Genomic DNA, 12,458 nt, shown 5'->3' with positions numbered 1-12,458 from the left:
CTGCAGGTGGCCTTACTGATTGAGCTAAGGAAAGAAAGGTTACCCTGACTGCTCCCTGCCAGACAGCTTTTCAGAACTTAAAATATGGTTTGTGTAGGGCCCTAGTTTTAAAAATCCTTGATTTACCAAGAATTTATCATAAAGCTGGGAATATAGAATGTGTGCAGTGTCATTCCTCCTAAATTTAGAGAGGGTCTACAGCTGGAAGGAGAAAGACAGGGCCCAGTGTCCCCCATAGATGTTGCTACCACCCAGGAAGAGTAAAGTGAGCATATAACTGGTGCCTTAAGGAAGACGGCTCTTGATTTGTCAGAGGCCCTCCCATCTCCAGTTGAAGGACACCCAGGGGGAGTCATTTGCATGGCATAGGTGCAAGGAAGTATATGACTGTGACCTCCAGGCTTGTTTTGACTATCAGTTATGTGACTCCCAGGGCGCTGGTGGAGGACTCAGAGAGCACAGAGGCCATAAGGTGGCCGGTGGAGCTGGTGAGGATATTGTCCAAATCCCATGTAAGCTCCCAACAGATGTTGTGCCTGAAGTACAGGGAAGAGTAAGTGGGTGAAATGACAAAGATACTGTGGCTTGTACAAACATCACCTGTGGTTTGACACTTGCCTTGCTGTCAGGCACTCCTGCCTGTTGGTTGGTATTTGAGGCATGTGCAGGTGCCTTCTGCCACTCTCTGTGGTGGAGGCTCCACAGAACAGGTTATCATGGCATGTTATTTCTAGAGAGGGGCGCCTGCTACCTTTATTTACCCCTGCTCACTGTGCTCAGAGAGGCACTGCTCCACCTCACTGATGAGGCCCAACAAGGCTGAAACACATTTATGGAGTTGCTGTAGGTACTCTTGTTCAGAAGGGAATTTCCATAGCATTTTGGTGCTGGACTGCCCATGTGGGTGGGAGAAAGACTGATATGCAAATGGATATTTCCCATCTGTGAAAGGTACAGTGGGCAAAAAGCGATTGTGGGGACTCTCAAAGTGGGAAAAGAAAACACAGAACAGCTTATCATGCCATGCTCTTTCTAGAGAGGGGCGCCTACTACCTTTTTTTAGTAAATCTGGCCGGCTGGTGCCCTGGAGCAGGGCTGTTGTTGCCCGTTATGGCAGTTAAGGTGGAGGAACTCCACTCTCTACTGTGACATTCGCTTCAGTAGTGATGTCATCAGAGTGCTGAGGTGCATGGCGATTGCCTAGAATGCTGAGTCCAGAAAGTATGCTTTCGGAATTCTTTGCCTGACTTCGGAGGATGATCAAGTCATTAGAAGAAAGGCCCATCAAACGTGCCTTGACAAAGCACCTCATGAGTGAACGGAATGGCCACTGCCTGAAGACGGATGGTTCTGAGCATCAAAGGAATGTCTTGAGGATCAATTGGACAGCACTGCCAGACAGTGATGGATATTGTTCATAAAGCTGCTGTTACCTTTGGTAGCAATGAATTTAACAGTTTTTTTCTTCCTAAGCATTTTGTTGGAACTAAATTTTGTCCACGATATGTGCACTGTTGTGGTAAGCTGCGCCAATGTTTTTGTCCAGCGGCATGCCGGGCTGCCGCAAGGTAAGGAATGGCTAATCTGATGCCTGCTCACATTGAATATGTGGTGGAAGTAGGCAGTTAGTAGATGATGGTTTAAAACAATTAAAATTACATTAAGTGTAACTTTAATGAACACTGCATTATATCTTTTAAACTTTTTCCATTAGGAATACATAAAACTATGTGTAACATCACCAACATAGTATTTCTGCTGCTGAGGACTATCTTTCACAAGGACAATTATCTATAAGAGACTATTTTCTCTACCTTCCTACCTCAACATTGTATTGGGACTATTTTATATACAATTTTTCACAAGGACAATCATCTTTAACAGACTATTTGCTCTACTTTCCTATCTCTACATTTTATTGGGACAATGTTTTATACTATTTTACACAAGAGAATGCATCTACAGCAGACTTAATTTCATACTTTTCTATCTTTACAGTTTTTATTGAGATTATTTCTATGTTTCTAATATTTAATATTTTTATGTTTTTATCAGCACTATTTTTATATTTTTCAATGAATCCCATAATAGTGGAAGTGGTTTGAAAATCATCAATCAAATATTTTTATTGTTATTTCATGTGGTCTCAAAAATGTTTGCAAAAGGTATATACAGCTCACCTCACTCACTTGCAAAAATACTAATTCACTATTGCCCGCTACTAAGCAAACTGTACGAATGTTTTCATATCGTTATGTACCTGATCTCTTCATAACACCCCGATCAATACACTTCTGTCATGACCGCTGTTAGAGGTCACAAACCATGCCACAAGCAGGCTCCCACCAGAACCCTAAGGGCCTTAAAACTTCTGCAAAAAGGCTCCAGGAGCCAGTCCTGGCACCTTTGGCACCAGGCTCATATGCAGCAAGGAAAGACTTATCAGGCTTACGTTCATTTATGTACAAGGGTCTTTAAATCCAACATGGAAGCAACCACATAGCTCAGTTCTTATGAACCAAGCCATGCGGTCTAGTGTTTTGGGTGTGGATGGGCCTGGAACTACTTTACCTGGTACTACTTTACATGGGCTATATAAACTACACCCAGACTGCAGAACACGCTTCACGTTATTCTGCAACTAGCAGCGTGACGCTCACCGTATCCAGCTCCTGGTCTTCAGCATCTTCCTGTAAACCTACAAGAACAAGATTACTTGTCTTACCTGAGAACACACCATCCTACGCTCAGCATCTCAACCGGGCTGCAACCTGTGGAAACCGTGAGAAGAAGAAACATCACCTGTGAGTACTAGCTCGAGAAATTCCAGCATCCCGCGGCCACAGCTCCCGTTCGAATATCACAACCTGCAAAGCAAGAAAAGGAAAAACTTTATTAAACGTGCGCACTTCCAAAACATCAAATTCCATCATTCTTAGCTGAATTCCATCGTGCTACGCAGCGCTTTCATCCGGAACTCCAGGGCAACACCCTGCAAGAGAAAAGGAGAAATATTCAGGTTTGCTTTCAATATTTAACGACTGCATAGTGCTTAACTTACCTTAATGGATCCCTGGGGTCAGTTTTCATCATGCTCTCATCCACTCGTAGCACCGCAGCAGCCTGTGAGGAGAAGAAGAAGAGAACACAGGTTAGCTTCAAAAAGACAATAAAGAACACTGCTCTTCGCACTTTCCCTTATGTTAAAACGTGCCTCCTCATCCAGCACGACAGCATCAAACCTTCGCACCTGAAAAGGTGATGAGAAAGACATTAAGGGGATTTTAACCTTAAAACAGAACTAAGACATACAATTAACAAACCTACTTGCCTACCAGCAGAGTTGGGGTTACAGCACACCTGGACCCAGAGAAAGGCGCACTGCACCAGTGAAGCAACTCAGGCAGATCGCCAACAAACGCCAAGTGCCCCTGTACCAGACACAGGACGGATAGCACACCCGACAAACAATTAAGGTGAGAGAGACTCAGTTGGAGAGGGGTCGGTCAGAGGGATGTGTGAGATTTACCCATTAGAGACAGTTATCACAAATCCTCCCTTCTGTGATTGCAGATTCGTAAATTCCGCGCTGGGCAACTATGTATCCAGGGTTCCAGATCTCAGAGTCTTCCAGACGCCCCCAGGGTATTCAGGTGAGCATTAGAACTGCAGGACACATCTACTACCAATTGACATCATGGCTATTGGATTACTTCTATTTTCCTATGTTATTGCTTATTTTATCTCACATTACATTTAAATTGATTATGATAAAGTGAATGTGTCCCTATGGCATAATGTTAGTGAAGAAGTTAGAAAACAAGTAGATTTCCAGTTAGAGCAGGAAATGGTATTCCGCCCATTTGTGGAGACAGTAAGGGCTAGGAGAAGTATTACAGATGAGGAGTATTTCATGAGGAGGTATTTTGATAATAAAATAAATATTGAACGAAACTCATGGTATAGGTAAATGGAGGAGGTGGAGAGAGAGCGAGAGATCAAGGGAAATCTGTTTTGTTTGCTCACTTATCTCCTATGCCATGACAGCCTCTCAAGTATTTATACCTCAAGAAGTACCTGAGTACAGAGCACATTGCTTGGTACATCTCGGAGTATGTCAGACCGAAGGATAATTTCAGGGACAATCAGCCATGATAAAGTATGTCACAGGATCAGAATTCCCATACGTAGACAACTATGTAAAAGAAGCACATATGATCGAGAATATAAGAATGAAAAGTAAGGTATGCAAGTACATACTATCAGGTCCAAAAAGAAGCGATGTTGAAGTAGTGGAACACCAAATATTAAGGTGTAGAGATGCCCAGTTTGATTTGATACCTCATTGTGTGACAGACAACAATTACAAATAAAAGGGAAAGTATATTCCTCAAGAGGATGGGTTGATGGAATAATGGGATGCAAAGCAGAGGCAGTATGGACTGTACCAATAGAAGTGGTAAAAAATATAGAGTGTGCCACCAGGAATGGAAAGAAACTGCAAAATGTTTAACATGGGTGGAAGATGAAGAAGGACCACTACCCACAACCAAACTGCAAGCACCAACATTATGCTTTAGAAATAAGGGTTCAGTAAAGCTTGGTGACAATCAAGGGTACAAACGCATTATGGATTTGCCAGGTATGAATGTTGGCACAGCTGTACTAATGGACCATTACTGGGCTTGTGGTACGAGAGCTTATATGCAGCTTCCACCCAACTAGGGTGGCATATGTATCCACACATGATGAGGAGAATGGGACCTTGAAAGAGGCCATATACTCCTTGAAGGAGCTGCATGATAAAATGGAGGAGGAAGTAAATGACATTGATGATAGCTGGTTCAGTTATCTATTGCCCTGGATGCCTACATGGCTGACAGATGCATTCAAATTTCTGGTCCTAATGGCTTTTTGCATCTTGAGAATAGCAATAAGCCAATGTCAAAGGACTGGCAAGAAGGCACTCCAAATGACAGAAATGGTTGTACCGTACATCAGTACACTCAAACTGATGAGGAATTTTACTGTCCCATGTACCCATTGGGGCTGCCAACTAGACAACCTGGAGCATTGTTTACATGCCCAAAAGATGCCCGTAACTACAATGAGCACTGGATGAAATGTGACAACAATGGTGAGTGCTGGCTTATGACATTCAGTCCAGAAGAATAAGTAGCACAAGGAGGTAACGTGAGGGGGGTCACCAGAGTGTGGCTGACCAAGGATGGCTATAATATGATGAGAAAAATAAATGCTGAGCAAATGTGTCCTGCAGAAGAAATATAACATGCCATTTTAAAATTGCACCAGCATATATTCAGCTTTCTGCTTTAAGAAAAACCCAGTTGAGCATGCTTCAACAAATCAGGGAAAATGCTGTAGCTGGCTATATGGTGGCTACCCAAAGGGATGTCAAGGCCGAGCCTTCAAAGAAAGTGTACATGGCAGAATAAGATATTATTGTGTTCGGTCAGCTGTCATATAAATCAAGTTGCAATGACACAGCAAGTTTATGGAACAAACTGGCTATCCCAGGAAATCAGAAGGAGTTGGCAGATGAATGTATTCTGCAACCGGCTAAGCGTGAAGGAAAGACACAAGATGTGGATAAAGAAAAAACAACTAAGATACTATGATGAAATCTTAGCAGGATGACAAAAATTATTATTCATAAATCTGTCAATAGAAGGATGGCGATCATGGATTGGGAACAAGGCCTTGAGCCTCGGTGACTCATGGCATGGCAGGGAACTGACCACATACCTCCCAGGTGGCTGATGGACATGCAGGAAGAGAATCCCAAATTGCTGTGTTGGGCCAAATCCCAAAAGGGGTATGAACTGCATTAACAGTGTTGCAGCAGTCCATCACAGATGACATCCGTAGATGTGATTACTTTGAGGATGAGCCTAACCCTTAGAAAGATTTTATACATTCTTTTTGGCCGCAGGGTAAAATAGCCCAAGCTATTCTTGATTTTTATTACTATAAAATGATGTGGGAAATTCTGTTTCTAAAAAGGTGGTCTACTAATCAGATTCTCCTTTCAAAATGCTCTCAGCCAATACTATAGTGCAGACAGGGTCCTTGCTGTAACCAGTCTTCAGATGTCTACAGTGCCAGCGAGGCAGTGGCACAGAGAAAGTATAAAGGAAACCTGTGCATCAATGAAATCTGTTAGACTACAAAGTACATGCAGGCAGAGGCAGCCTTTTAACTGGCTGCATCTCTGTACTAAAAACTGATAAATGTATGCATTAGACAGCCTAGTGGCAGGTAAATCTTTAAATATAACCCATGATAGGGTTGTGGCATGGTGACTGTTCAGGAAACTGAATTATTAAGCCACATCAATTTATATCACACCGGTGTCATCTCTGTGAGCAGGGCTTAAACATGATAGGACGGATGTAGATTGATGTTTATGCTGACTGTCTTCACAGATCCTGTAAAAGCAAAAGGAAATAACGAGGCTGAGTACCCCAAAATGAAATACACCAAACACGGATTTATAAAGATTCACAGATCTTTATTCTCAAACTGTATAGTTACAAAGAAACAAAGTATCAGATAGCTATCTGGCCCTCAGTACATCACAGCGAATACCAGCCCTTTCGGTGTGAGAAGTGAGAGGTACTGGACGTCTAAACAGTTGTACATTTTATACATTTCCAATTACAATGTCCAGCCCTTCTACAGGTTAATAATCCATGGTCTAGAGTTTGTGCCAAGTTCACTTCTGGCTTGTCCGACAATATGCTCATGGATCATCCTCAGTTTACATATAAAAAAGTTACAATGGCAACAGTGTATTCTCAGATTTAACAATAAGCCTTAACACATATCCTATACAATGTAGTTCAGCTAGTGTCCACGTTCATTATTTGTATTCCATTGTAGTCGATGTATGTCCGCGGATCAGACTTATTGGTGCAGACAATCCTCTGTCTACAAGTCAGGCATGGGACAAGGTCTCTTTACTCAACCCAAACATTCGGCTAACGGACAGTTTATGCATTAACTTTCGTACAAGGTTCAGGGGAGCTCAGTTACAAGCGGGAAACACTGTACACCATTTTAGAACACAGAATCACTTTCGAAATAGAAATCAAAATGGCGGATGGACCTAACATGGCGACGAAGTCGATCTAAAATCGGAACTTTGCAACACGGTTTTCTTCGCAAAGCGACTGGGTTCTGGGCAATATATACAATAAAGGAGGCACAATATGATATCCCGTTTAACAAACCCTCCTTTTGCCTTAGCCAAGCGCTAAACTACTTCTAGTCACTTTACAAGTAACTCCACGTCTCAATGTCCATACATCCTGAACCACTATCAGAGATATCAATCGCCATGAGGTCAGATACTGAGATTTCCTTCAGCACGAATTCATTAGATATTTTCTCTGGGGCATATACCTTGTGTCCCAATGTACCCCTCGCTTGTGCACAACATCCTCCTAACATCAAACACATAACAGGAAGATATTGTATACAACAACAGAAAAACAACAGAATACCTAAAATAATCAGTTGCATAAAAAGTTACATAAAAAGTAGCTTCCATCCCCAAGATTGCAGGAAGTCCTAGAACCAAGCGCTAAGATTCCAGTTTCCCTCGGGAACATGCACTTCTGAACTAAGAACGTGCAGATTTTGTATCGCCCTAAAGACAGTTGGGGAGGAATCTGGCATGAAAACACAGCAAGCGGACCCCACTAATTTACATACCCCACCACGTTCTGCCAGGTTGACGTCTAATGCCATGCGGTTCTGAAGTGCCACTAACCTTATTGCTTTTTGTTCTAAAGTCATGTTATAGAGTATGTCAGTGGTCCGGTTGATGGTCCTCTCCAGTACTCTCGCTAGTCTTCTGATATCTTCAGAGTTCAGTATTTGCCCCCAAAATTGCACGAAGGAGTTAGCTACATCGCCCAGAACCTCTGCTGAAGTATCGCCATTCTCGTCCCGCCGTGGATGAGCCTTTGAAATATCTACAGTGCTAGCAATGAATACCCCGGGTAACAGAATCCCTAAATAACAGGTTCCCTGCCAATCCCTAGGTAACCATGAAAATGCTACATTACCGCAAACAAAGTAGACAGGTTCGCCTACATACAAAGGTCTGTCATCACTGGTCAAATTCGAAACGTTGGCGCAACCCTTGGAATCACCCATTGACTGAGTACCATTCCTCTGTATGCAGAAAGAAACTGAATTGGGGCTGTGGTTAACAGTATAAGAAGGTGGCGTGGCATCCCTATTACCTATAGGAGCCATCTTGAAAGAGATCAAAAATTGAAAAGGACAGGACAGTCTTTCAGAAGGCCTAATAGAAGCAACATTAGGCTTGCTCCTATTCGCAAAGAGTGAGCATCCCAGGGGCGTTAGAACACGTTTCTCAAAATCATGCAAGTTAGTTCCATCAAAGTTCCCCTAGATGCTATCGTTCCATCGGCCAAAGAATAGTGCCCTTAGAGAAGCATAGCATGCAGTCGTCAAAGGTAAGGGATGAATATACCACCCCAGCCCCTTATCCCCGTGTTGTGGTAAATGCGAGCAGACCCAACAATTAGATTTAATGAAAATGGCACGTGTGGCATTCATAATGAGTAATAGAGTATTATTATGGTAATTCTGTTTGTGCTGATAGTCTCTAGGAGATAGAGTGTGCAGATGCACGAAAGATGTAGAAATAGTGGGTACATTTTCAGTGGGTAACAGAATTTCAAGCGGATGTACTTCTTCCAGATACCAGAATCCTAAAACAATGACTGTTGTGAAACCAGTTAACATAATTACAAAACAACAATACGTTTTCGGGGCCCACTCATTCGATTATTCATTTTTACGGTCGGTCACACAGTCTCTTATCTGTTCCGTATGAGTGGGAGCTGTTGCAGGCATTGTTTCTTCAAACGAATACACCAAAGTTAATGTGCTGGCGATCTCCAGATCGAGCGTCTTCTTAGTCCTTTTTTTCCAAACCCTAGCCAACAGAATACCTTATGTATAAAAGATTGGGCCAAAGAGACAAGCCCTTTGATGATTTTCCTTGATGGCACAGCTGAACGGTGCAGTAAGTCTACTTCCTCGGACGCAGATCGTACCTTGTGATCCCTGGTACTGAATGATCTGTAAACAATGTTTCGTCACTTCCTGATGGAAGCGGTTAATTCAAAGCAGGATTTAACACAAGTTTTGAGACAGTGTTTGAAAAAGCAACCGTTGGAGAGTGTGGAGATAAAGCAGCTGTTTCCCCATGCCCCACGGGCTCAGGGAGAGTCTCTGACACACTCTCAATGCTGTTTGATGCTTCCTGATCATTGGTTACGGTATTGGTGAGGGGGTTCTGTGTCTTCTGTATCGTGTGGCAAAGGGAAAGGAATTCTCTTGATGTGGGACACGTGGATCCAGTGCTTCCTGCCCTTCACACGACCGCCGTCTGTGTGACCAGGAGAACTTGGTGCGGGCCCCGCCAATGAGGTGTGAGGCAATAAGATTGTTCAAACGACTTGATGAGGACCCAGTTCCCCGGTTGTTGTGGCCTGGGCCCTCCTACCTGACAGGTAAATCTTCTTGCACATGGTGCTAAATCAAATACAGATTTTTAGTAAACTGTCCACAATAGTCAGAAAGAAGTACATTCTAAACATCGCGTAGCAAACAGGGCTTTGGCAAATTCAAAATGTTAGCTGGCCTACACATGACCACCTCAAATGGAGGGAGCCCAGTCTTAGTTTGAGAGGTCGTTCTCATAGACAATAACACAATCAGTAAGGCGTCCAGCCATTTCAGTTTGGTGCTGGCACACGTTTTAGCGAGCTTGTTCTTGATGATGCTGTTGTGTCTTTCTACTAAACCAGCACTCTGAGCGTGTCTGACCGAATGGAACCGTTTATCGATCTCTAATCCCGCACATATCTGCAGAATTACAGCAGTGATAGAATGCGGACCATTGTCTGACCAGATGACTCTTGGCAGACCAAACCTAGAAAAATGTCCTTCAGCATGGTCTTCGCCGTTGTCATGGCTGTGGCATCTTTGACAGGAAAGGCTTCACCCCATTTACTAAAAGTGCAGATAACCACTAGTACGTACGTTATTGCAACGCTCCATTTCAATAAAGTCAAAATGTATAACCTCGAAGGGGACAGAAGGTGGACCAAAACTACCCCTAGCTATGGTGCAAACAAATCATACACCCTTGGACAAAGCGCTCGGCTACCTTAGAGATTTTGTCATTTACCCACACATTTTGCAACATTTTGGTAACTTTTCGTGCACAAATATGGGTGGGACCATGAGCCATAGTGACCATCATCGTAATGTACGCATCAGGCAGTAACCATTTCCCTTCTACTTTGTCCACCCAACACCCATCATCATTTTGCCTAACCCTCAGCCCATTTCCTAAATTCCTCTAACATGGCATCAGCTTGAATGTTTTTCACAGATTCAATACCCTCATCCAAAGTACAGGCATTTGTGGCTTCCCTTGAAGTATACATTTTTGAAGAGAGATCAGTGGCAGTCTGTTTGGCTATCTGGTCAGCGAAAGCGTTCCCTTTTCCTACATTATCTATAATCTTCTGATGTGCTGCGCATTTCATAATTGCTAGCTGAGTAGGGAGTGCAAGTGCTGAGAGTAACCATACTATCAAGGAGCCATACTGGATTTTAGTGCCATGTGAGGTCAAAAAGCCTTGTTCTGCCCAAAGTCTGCTGAAGTTGTGAACCACCCCAAAAGCATACTGACTGTCAGAATATATATTTACGGTAAGCCCTTCGGAAAGTTCACAAGCTCGGGTCAATGCTATAATCTCTGCAGCCTGCTCAGAGTTATGCATGATTCTTTTGGTCTCCACGACGGTGCTCAAAGTGGTGATTGCATAAGCAGCTGTGGATGTACCATCCGGGAGTTGAAACAGGAGCCATCGCAAAACATCTCCCCTTGTGGATTATTCAAAGGAGTATCTTTTAGATCGATTCTGCCTTTTGTCTCTTGCTCTGTAGTGTAAAGGCAGTCATGTGACTCTTCGTCACTGCAATCAGTACCTTGCGGGAAAGGTAAAAGTTCAGCCGGATTAAGGACACAACACCTCTTTATTTGAATATGCAGTGCAAACAAGATCAATTTGTATCTTGTTAATCGTGCGGAGGTGAGGTGTTGCATTGTGTGCTGTTTAATAGAACATCTACAGAGTGAGGTACCATCAGGGTTAAAGCATGGCCTGGGACCATTCCCTCGCTCTGTTTTACAGACACAGCAGCAGCAGCGACAGCTCTCAAACAACTTGGCAAAGCGCATGCAACAGGATTAAGGGCGGAAGAAAAGTAGCCCACAGTCTATTCTTCCCTCCGTGTTCCTGGGTTAATACAGCCAAAGCACATCCATCACGTTCATGCACATACAACACGAGGGCCTTTTCATAGTTTGGTGTGCCCAAAACTGGTGCCGAGCACAATGTAGTCTTGAGCAGATCAAATGCTTGCTGGTGTTCCAAGTTCCACGGTAATGGTGAAGAAATGCCCTTCTTCGTCAAAGCCAACATTGGTTTAATCACTAAGGAAAAGTTCGGGATCCACTGCCTACAGTAAGAAGCCATTCCTATCAAGGCTCTGACTTCTTTCTGTGTATTTGGGACAGACATGCCAGAAATGATTTTTATATCCGCTCAGGCATCAACGTTCTTCCCTCCTTTGACAGAAGATAGCCTAAATAGGCGACCTCCTGTCGCCAATACTGAAACTTTTTAAGTGAAACTTTGTGTCCATGTTGTGTTAAGTGGATAAGCAACAATACGGTGCCCTCCTTACAGGTGCTCTCTGAGTCGGCAGCTAAGAGTAGATCGTCGACATACTGAAGCACTGTACAAGTAGTTGGCAACTCAAGTGTATCGAGCTGCTCTTTCAAGGCCCTACTGTAGATGCTAGGACTTTCCGTGTAACCTTGTGGCGCACGGGGGAAGGTAAATGAACGTCCCCCTAAGGTGAACGCAAACAAGTATCTACTGTCTTTGTGTATAGGAATGCTAAAGAAGGCGTTCTTTAGATCCACAACACTAAAGTGAGTAGCTGAAGCCAGAATCATAGTTAATATTGTCGTCACATCAGGCACAATGGGAAATTGTGGAGCAACAATCTTATTGATGGCACGTAAATCAATAATGAAACGGAAAGGAATTGAATTATCGCCTTTTTTGTACATGGGTAAAATCAGACTATTGCACAGACTACCTGCAATTTCCTCAATCACCCCACGGTGCACAAAATCGGAGACTATGCATTTCAAAGCTTGCTCACCATCGACCGAGATCTTATAATGGGGAATAGGTGGCAACTTTACTCCATGTTTCAAAATAATCTTAACAGGCTCAATTTGCAAAACACTGACATCATTATCATCAATTGCCCACAAACACTCCGGAACATCACTGAATTCCGGCGGC

Source organism: Ambystoma mexicanum, chromosome 2p (assembly GCF_040938575.1).
Source record: "Ambystoma mexicanum isolate Mex_15411 chromosome 2p, UKY_AmexF1_1, whole genome shotgun sequence".
In the NCBI taxonomy this organism is placed as follows: Eukaryota; Metazoa; Chordata; class Amphibia; order Caudata; family Ambystomatidae; genus Ambystoma; species Ambystoma mexicanum.
This window is presented reverse-complemented; position numbering follows the sequence as displayed.